Here is a 7,609-nt window from a genome sequence, read left to right as displayed (position 1 = left end):
GCAGTGTGGGGATGCAGTCAGGAAGGCCAACTGCACCTTGTCATGCATCCACAAATGCATCTCAAGCAGGTCCAAAGAGGTGATCCTCCCCCTCTATGCGGCACTGGTCAGGCCGCAGTTGGAGTACTGCATCCAGTTCTGGGTGCCACACTTCACGAGGGATGTGGACAACATGGAGAGGATCCGGAGGAGGACCACTCGCATGATCGGGGGCAGCAGGGCAGACCCTACGAGGAGAGTCTATGGGACCTGAACCTGTTCAGCCTCCACAAGAGAAGGCTGAGGGCAGATCTAGTTGCCTGTTACAAACTAGTTGGGGGGACCAGCAGGTACTGGGGAAGTCCCTGTTCTCCTGTGCACTACCAGGAGTGACCATGAATAACGGTCACAAGCTGGCAGAGGGTAGATTTAGGCTAGATATCAGGAGGTGCTACTTCACTGTCAGGGCAGGTAGGTTCTGGAACCAACTTCCAAGCCAAGTGGTGCTGGCTCCTACCTTGGGGGTCTTTAAGAGGAGGCTAGATGTACAAACGACCCCAGTACTCTTTCCTGCCATGGCAGGGGGTCAGACTTGATGATCTGCTCAGGTCCCTTCTGACCTTAGAAACTATGAAACTATGAATGGGGTAACACACATGAACCAAGAAATTCCCATGTGTGTTTGTAGGATTGGAGCCTATAGTTTTATGATGAACATTATTTAGGACTAGATGCTCTGCCTGTGTAACTAAATGCAGTTCTGGTAACTTCCACTGAATTTACCCTTTTACTTTGGCAAATAATTTGATGCTAGAAAGAAAGTATACTTTAAATTAGCTTATTATGTTGAATATATGTCCAGAGATAAATATTCCAGAACATGTCTATCTCACTTTGCAACAATCATTTATAATAATGTTTTTGCTCTCTGGAGGGTTCCTGTTTTGTCTTTCTAGGAGTAAAAATGTAATGTGTTGTGCTTTTTGCAGTTTCTGCCTCCAATGGACTGAAGAAACTGCCAGTTTTCCTTATATTACTGCCAACGTGGAATCTTAAAAAACAAACAAAAATGTTTGTTTATTTGAAGGAATTTTGCCAGTTTGAAGGCTATGTTTAGATACTGCTATAAATGGATATTTAACTGTTTTTATGACATTAGTATTGCATTTATTGGCTAATTGTTTGTGTTTAGCTGAGCTGTTGTCATGACATAACACTGCTTAACACAACAGATAAATATGTCTGTTATCCCCTGAGGCCATCCATGAAAAGATGTTGGTTGTTTCTCAAAATTATCTTATGTATTAGCATCCTGTAATCAGTTCTCTCAGGGCATGTCTATACATGCTATTAATACACTTTAAGCTTACTGCGCATTAAAATGAGGTGCAGTAAGCTTTCCCCGGGAGCATGTCTATGCGTGTGCCCATCAGGAGCAGTTCATTGCAAAGCTATTGCTGCTCTTCTCTGCCCCCCTACAACACCTACAGTAGCTCCAGGCTCTTTTGGGTGCCAACCCCAGGCTGGCAGTGGCACTGGGGTGAGCCTTGGGCTCTGGATGATGGGTGGACCTGTCCCATCTCAGGGGGCACCTGCTGCCAAGCTCTGCCCCCCCAGTTGGCTGGGGCTGGGGCTGGGAAACCATCCCCTGCCCTGGGCAGCTGCATGCTTCCCAGCCCCCACTCCAATTGACTGATTGGAGTGGGGGCTGGGAAGTAAGCACCTGCCCCCTGCTGCTTGGGTTGACCGAGAGCAATGCCTACATGTGCACTACTGTGCAGTGGCTACTGCACAATAAATCTACTACTACTACTTTTATCTACAGGTAGTAGCCAACTGTGCAACGGACTAATTTACTGTGCAGTGAATGCTGTGCATGTGTAGACAGTGATGCTTTATTACTCAGTAGATTAGTCTAGTGCTCAGTAAAGCATCTTATGTAGACACACCCTCAGTGTAGCAGACTCATCCATTTTCCACCTCTAGCAAATCTACACCTATTCACCCTCTCAGGGTAGTAGCTTTGTCTCTGCCACATTCTTCAGCTTCTACCATATTTTCTTGCATTTAGCATGCCCTCGAACCTAATGCTCTTCCTAGTTTGGGGAGAAGGAAAAAAAAATTTTACTATGGATTACAGATAAGTACCAGATGACTGGGGTCTCAGTAGCTGGGGGCTGTGCACTGGGGCCTGGGGACCATGAGTTAGGGCCTGTTCCAGTGTGCCAGTGCTGGTGCTGTATGCTGGGTCTGACCCTGTGCTCTAGCTCTGGAGTCTCAGGCAAAATCTGGAGCCATGTGATAGATCAGGCTCAGCCAGGTCTGTCCCCAGACAAACCCTGCATGTTGTTGCAATCTGGGGTTTCCTGTAGGTTCAGAAATGTGGTAGTGAGGAGGGAGAGAAGTAGGGAGGGAGCAGTGGTAGTGTTAATTGCCATGACTCCTAGAGCCCTGACAGTTAAAACTCCCACTGCCCCTGCCCCTGCCCCTCCCTTCCAAATTTCTGAATGCATAGAGGCCCTCTTCTTCATATAATATATACCCCAATTTTCTCCAGGTGCTTTTTGGGGCAAAGTGTTGGTTATACCCAAGACAATCTGGTGTTCACTGAGTTGTTCCACAGCTTCTCAAGGAGTCTTTCAAAATCCAAACTAGAATTCCTTGAAATTGTCAGACTACTAAATTAGGACACTCACCTTGCTTAATTGAGGGAAATGAGGTTTTTTTGTAAAGAATTGTCAATTGTGTTCAGGGGGTGCACTGTGTCAGATCCGTATTGGTCTGATGGCAAAAATAGAGGAAGGAAAACATTTACCTTCTCAGATGGTTGGTTGTCTTCCACTTTTAGTCCCTATGTTTGTAGATGTTCTTAGGGATTTGTAGATAACCAGCTGGGAGATGGATGCAGACCCTTTATAGGTGGCTAAGGTGAATGTAAGTTTTGGACCCACTGTGATGGAGTTACTTCTTTCTCTTGGTTAGGCCAAGCTGCCAGAAATGTGTAAGAAAATTCTGGTTAAGCATTTAATAGTTTGATATTAATAACATTCCTTATTTTACTTTATTGCCTTTTCTTCCTGCTTTTTTCAGGAAAGATTATTGAAAAACATTTAATGTTAGACCAGTTAAACTTATACTTGGTTTCCAGAGATTTCACGGTCTGGTTTTCACTGCTGACGACTCAGTTTGGAAAAAAGAGGATGTGATGATTGTTAGTTAGAGAGGAAAATAGGTGGAACAGGTATCTGTATAATCTGTTGACAGGTTGCTAACTCCCCATGAAATGATCCTTCCTCCTAACATGGACCTCATATCTATCGTTTCCTTGTTGCCTTCAGGCTCTATTGCTCTAATGTGCTTCATACTCTGAATTTTTCCTGCTTTACCAGTGGCAGAGAACAGCTTCTCACCTTCTGACCAGAGCATTCTGCAGGGAGCCCATTCACTTGTGCTTAAAACTTGTTCACTTCTGTGTGTCATTTAAGGTGCCTGTGATAATATAAAAGCTTTGCATGGTCTGGTTTCCAAGCTCTGTCACTGCCATGACACTTAAGATACTGCTGTCATCCATGGGTTGAACTCTCCTTGACCAGTGTCAGGGATTTCTCAACTGAAGCATCCTGTGGTACTCTGCCAGAGCCCCAAACTAATTAATACCAGAGTAAAATTCAAGACACATGTGTTTGGTTTAGCGTGTACTCTTTGTTTTTGAATTATGATTTTTTAAGCTTATTTTCTATTCCAAACAAGATGACAATGTGATTAATATTTCTTTAAGGAACAGCTTTTCTAATATTGTTATTTTGGGTAGCTTTATATTAGTGATGTTTTTAATTTGGTAAACATGGATATAGTTTCTCCAATAAAAGACGTATTGTAGAATAGTAATATTATAATATCCATGGCTAAGTACAGGCGTTCCAGAAGCCTGAGGCGGAAGCGCTCAAACTTTTTTGAGCTTTACTCTTAAGCATCCAAAGTTAGATTGGGAGCCAGCAGAACGTGTTAGCTCTTGGGGGGCTAGGGGGAGGTTCGGAGACTGCCCTTACACCCTGAGTCCAGCAGATACGGGTGGCTCTCGCACACCTCCCTGCTTGCACTGTGGATTCCCTGGGCTGCCAAAGACTCCCAAATGGAGCTGAATGGCCAAGCCACCCCTGATTGGCTGTGATGTCCCCACCAGCTGCCCATTTGGACCTGATATGGTAGCACCTTATCATGGCATGAACCATCTTGGGCACAAGCCATCAGCCAGCCACCCTACATATGGCCACCCAATGCACTCTGCACCCACCGTGTATGTGCGTATGTATGTTTTGGAAGCCTGGGTACTGTGTGTGTGCACATGCATGTCCTGGATGCCTGTATTCCCTTCCTGCTGATGCTGGTGGCCCTGGCCCTGCACAGGAGCAGGCTCTCTGGATCTGTGAAGGCCTGGACAAATAGTTCTTCATCTTCATAGACCTGGAGCCCTCCCCAAATGAGTAGTAGGGCTGGAGGGCTTCAAGTGACACTGGGCCATGGGTCTCCAGCCCTGGGCTTCTCTGGCCCTGCATCCCAGGCAGTACTGCCCACACCCCAAGCTAGCCAGGCACCAGTCCCCTTTTCTTCTCCCTCTCCAACTCCCCGCAGGGGCTGTCACCTGGGCTGCAGAGGGGATGTAGCATGAGGAAGAGATCTGCCATTTTTTAATCAAATGTTGAAGCTGCTAAACTTTTAGTGCTTTTATCAAACAAAACCCGTGGAAGGTTGCTTGCTCTGAAACTTGGAGCCTTCTCAGTTAACAGTGAGAGAATGGGGAAAGCCCCTGGCTGCACCAGGTGGTTATGGAGTGGAGGGCAAGATGGAGGTGGGCAGCCAGTGGGGCTCAACTTAACAAACACAGTACCTTGGGGCAGCAGGACAAATACTAAGCATGAAACTACCATCCTTGGGCTTAATTAAATGTTGCAGCTGCCAAATGTTTTTTGTGTATAGTAAAGAGAAATTATGGAACGTTGCCTGCTCCAGGACTCGGACCGAAGCCTATGGGGCTGCCTGTCCTCACAGACACTGTGCTGTTCCCCTGCAGTGGGATGAATGACTGGACTGGCTTGGCCCAGTGGGCTAGGGAGTGTTTCCCCAGCCCGCCTCATTTTAAGGAAGTCAGCACTAAAGTCTCTACATGGGTATCTGCCTTAAGATGTGTAGCCAGCCTGACATGGTGTGCCAATATCCAAGTGGTCAGAGCAGATTATGTGCTCCTGTATGGTCCAGGAGTACATACTAAAAAGCTCAACACCAAACTTGCAGTGTACAGGGACTCATAATAGGATGCACAATTCGCACACATACATGTATTCCCTGTACTCTAGGGCAGGGGTTCCCAAACTGTGGTGTATATACCCCTGGGGTACACAAGGCATCTCTAGAGGCTACATGGAAGAAATTGTGTAATGGTGGATTTAATTTTCATTATAATAATAATTGGCATTTAAATATGAAATTTTAAATATAAAAAGGAGGCTGGTAAGGATGTGCAGGCAGCTGGTAAATCTGGAAGGTGAAATGCATTAAAAAAGTTTGGGAACCTCTGCTCTATGGTATTAGACAAGTGACATAAAAAGACAGACCCTAACTGCTCCCCTGTTGCTGGGTTTTTGGGCCCATGGAGAGCCTGGCAAGCCTGGTACTGTGGCCGTGTGCATTGCACCAAATTTAGATAAGGGGTGGGTTGAATGAGAATGAAATGATCATTCAGAACAATCCAGTCTGAAATCTATTCTTACAGCATTTTATACCAAAACTAAATGAGTGCCCCATTGGGCATGACTTCGACAGAGAACCGCAAATCAAACTGAACAGACTGAGATCTGGATAGGGATGCTTCAAAACAACACTGTACAAGATGAACATCTTGAACAGCCCCCTGTGTGAATGTGGTGTCCAGCAAACAGCACAGCACTTAAAGTTGCATTCTTTACAAATGCCCAGATGGGGTAGATGGATCCACATGCTGAGCGATAATACTGGACAGTGGCTCATAGCTGGCCAGAGGGAATGGGGGTGGGGGGATGGAAGCAGGATGGGCTTCAATGACTCTTGTCATTGACAGTCTGGGGGCAAGGCCAGCCCAGCACTTGGGCAGACCAAATGAGCTTTGGCCTAGGAAGGGGGGGTGAGCAGGGTGCCGCAAAGTCCCATGGGTTGCCTAAGTTGCAATGGGATCTGGTACAGATGTTCATTACAGTGCTGTAACGCACAGCACTGAAGTTTGATACCACATCTATCCCAGGATATCTTAGAGAGGGATCCACCATGTTATAGCACTCTATATGCCCTGCCCATCTGTTTGGTTAGGGCCGCAGAGCATTTTCTGTGTGCTTGCCATGTAATAAGTGTAACTTCTGTACCTGGCTCCTGAAGCCTAACAGATTAAACCAATACGCACACTAAGTTTAAAATCAATACAGCATTAAAGTATTGAGTTACCTCCTTTTGATTTTCTTGAGTCCCATTTGCACCCCTCCCAAAAAAATAAAGCGGTGTCATAGTTCTAATAAGTCTTAATTTTGATCAAAATTGTGTTTTTCAATTGTTCCTTTGTTGTAGTGCTGCTGGATTTCAAATTTAGAGCTCTTAAAATAAAATATCTTAGTATAGATATTAAAAATTTCAATATAGGACCAACACAGCCATTACTGGTTTGTCTACAGTTAACCATATCCTTCATATCCTTTTGATCCCATTTGATCTCAGAGAGATAAACAGCCAGCTTTCAGTAATCTCTTTTTGATAATGTTTTCCTTAATATTCCTGTGCTAGAAGTGCCTTCATGGCAAAACCTTCAGTGACAATGCTTGAATTCTGAATTAATCAGATCTATGAGTTGGTTTTCTGTCTGGCCTTTTTCAAGTAAATGTCTTGAGGGAGGTAATGTCCACAGTTAAGTACAAAGAACATGTGGTTCAGCATGTTTAACTCATGAAAATTATTGTGCAATATCAAAATAATCAAATAGTACGTTTTGTTTTGGTCCAAGAACAATACCTTTTTATTTCCTTTGTTCCCTGAGAGATTTATATTTCTGTGGAAATGTAAGTGATACCAAGGGTAGCAGCTTTCAAGTGCAGCTATAGATAACAATAATGGAAATAAATATTTGAAGGAATTTTGATATTTCAGCCATGCTTTGACATCAGAAGGTTTCTTGTGAGAAATTATGCCAACAAAAATGCAGAAAACCATTGATTGGTGAATGCTGGGTATAGAAAGCCATAAGTCTATAAGGCATGTTTTATTAACTTATAATAAAGTATAGGAACGTAGTGAACCAGATCCTCAGGTTGTGTGAAGAACCATTATGCCACCTGGTCCAATTAGCTTATTAGACCAAAACAGATGTGCAACTTCTTTAATAATTGTAAAACTTCTTTTCTATTAACAACCCCAGCATTAAGGAGAAGCGAGCCAAAGCAAGACAGTAAGATGTGCAGCTTTGAGATTTAAGGGTTCACATATCCCAACATACCTTTACCTAACAGGCAGCAAAATGCCCTATATCCATATTTGCGAGCCGCCTTGTAAAGGTTATGGAACTGTTTTCACTGAAGCCAATGGCAAAACTCCTTCTAATAATAATGGATGAAAA

At 44.3% G+C, this 7,609-nt stretch overlaps 1 protein-coding gene across 1 annotated transcript in view; it reads left to right on the top strand.

The window, feature by feature from the left end:
- Positions 1 to 7,609, top strand: part of SEMA3D (semaphorin 3D) — a 245,719-nt gene that overhangs the window by 30,907 nt on the left and 207,203 nt on the right. Inside the window, exon 2 of the mRNA XM_019509509.1 lies at positions 6,224 to 6,230. The gene's annotated coding sequence lies outside the window, so the exon portion shown is untranslated. The remainder of the gene's footprint in view (positions 1 to 6,223; positions 6,231 to 7,609) is intronic.

The sequence above is a fragment of the Gavialis gangeticus genome, unplaced genomic scaffold (assembly GCF_001723915.1).
Source record: "Gavialis gangeticus isolate Ggan-Ray unplaced genomic scaffold, GavGan_comp1, whole genome shotgun sequence".
Lineage (NCBI taxonomy): Eukaryota > Metazoa > Chordata > Crocodylia > Gavialidae > Gavialis > Gavialis gangeticus.
The sequence above is the reverse complement of the archived record's forward strand: the minus strand, read 5'-3'. Positions and strand labels throughout refer to the sequence as shown.